A 1,512-nucleotide genomic window follows, 5' to 3' on the forward strand; every position below is an offset into this window, starting at 1 on the left:
TCTGTCTCTCTGTCTCTATCTCTCTCTGTCTCCCCCTCTCTCTCCTCCTGTCCTTCTCGTGCACTCTAACTCTCTCTCTCTCTGTCTCTCTCCCTCTCCCTGTCTGTCTCTTTTTCCATCTGTCTCTGTCTCTCTCCTCCTCTCTCTCTCTACCTCTCTCTCCCTCTGTCTCTCTCTATGTCTTTCTCTCTGTCTCTGTCTCTCCCCCTCTGTCTCTATCCCTCTCCCTCTGTCTCTCTCCCTCTTTCTATGTCTTTCTCTCTCTGTCTCTCCCCTTCTGTCTCTCTCTCTCTCTCTATCTGTCTCTCCCTGTCAGTATCCCTCTCTCTCCCCCTCTCCCTTTCTGCCTCCCTCTCTCTCTCCTCCTGTCCTTCTTGTGCACTCTCTTTCTCTCTCTCCCTCTCCCTGTCTGTCTCTTTTTTCATCTGTCTCTGTCTCTCTCCTCCTCTCTCTCTCTACCGCTCTCTCTCTCCCTCTGTCTCTCTCTATGTCTTTATTTCTCTGTCTCTCCCCCTCTGTCTCTAACCCTGTCTCTCTCTCTGTCTCTATCTCTCTCTCTCTATCTGTCTCTCCCTATCAGTATCCCTCTCTCTCCCCCTCTCTCTTTCTGTCTCCCTCTCCCTCTGTCTCTCTCCCTCTCTTTCTATGTCATTGCCTCTCTCTCTGTCTCTCACCCTCTGTCTCTATCCCTCTCTCTCTCTGTCTGTCTTCCCTCTCTGTCTCTCTCTCTCTCCCTGTCTCTCTCTCTCTCTCTCCCCCTGTCTCTCTCTCTCCCTCCCTGTCTCTCTCTCTCTCTCTCTGTCTCTCTCTCTGTCTGTCTTCCCTCTCTCTCTCTCTCTCTCTCTCTCCCTGTCTCTCTCTCTCTCTCTCCCCCTGTCTCTCTCTCTCTCTCTCTCTCTCCCTGTCTCTCTCTCTCTCTCCCTGTCTCTCTCTCTCTCTCTGTCTCTCTCTCTCTCTCTCTGTCTCTCTCTCTCTCTCTCTGTCTCTCTCTCTGTCTCTCTCTCTGTCTATCTCTCTCTCTCTCTCTCTCTCTCTCTCCCTGTCTGTCTCTCTGCCCCTCTGTCTCATTCTCTCTGCCTCCCTGAGCCCAGCACAGGGGATGGTGTCAGAGTCAGCGATAGACAAGAGCACAGGGGCACAGTTTAAGGGTGTGATTGGATAGGAGAGGAGGTGAGGGGGGGATTTGAGGAGAGTGGTGGGAAATAGAGGAAAGGGCAGGGCAGAGGAGAAAATGAGGGGCGGGGTGGGGAAAGGGTCCGGAAGGGTGGAGGGGGGAGGAGGGGAATGGGAAGAGGGTCAGGAGAGGCAGAGAGAGGAGGGGAGACTGGATGGGGGTAAGAGGGCAGGAAAGGAGAGTGGAGGGAAAGAGGAGTGGACGGGGGAGAAGTGGAGGGGGAGGAGGGGATGGAAGAGGGTCAAGAGGGTGGAGAGGGGAGGGGAGTAGAGGAAAGGGAAGGGAACAGGGAAAACAGGAGGAGAGGGGGTGGGAGGAGGAGAGGGGGTGGGAGGAGG

General features: G+C 54.6%; 1 protein-coding gene across 1 annotated transcript in view; it reads left to right on the forward strand.

The window, feature by feature from the left end:
* The window catches only part of copa (COPI coat complex subunit alpha), a 200,148-nt gene that overhangs the window by 171,045 nt on the left and 27,591 nt on the right, over positions 1–1,512 (forward strand). The window lies entirely within an intron of this gene.

Source organism: Carcharodon carcharias (assembly GCF_017639515.1).
Source record: "Carcharodon carcharias isolate sCarCar2 chromosome 24 unlocalized genomic scaffold, sCarCar2.pri SUPER_24_unloc_1, whole genome shotgun sequence".
Classification (NCBI taxonomy): Eukaryota; Metazoa; Chordata; class Chondrichthyes; order Lamniformes; family Lamnidae; genus Carcharodon; species Carcharodon carcharias.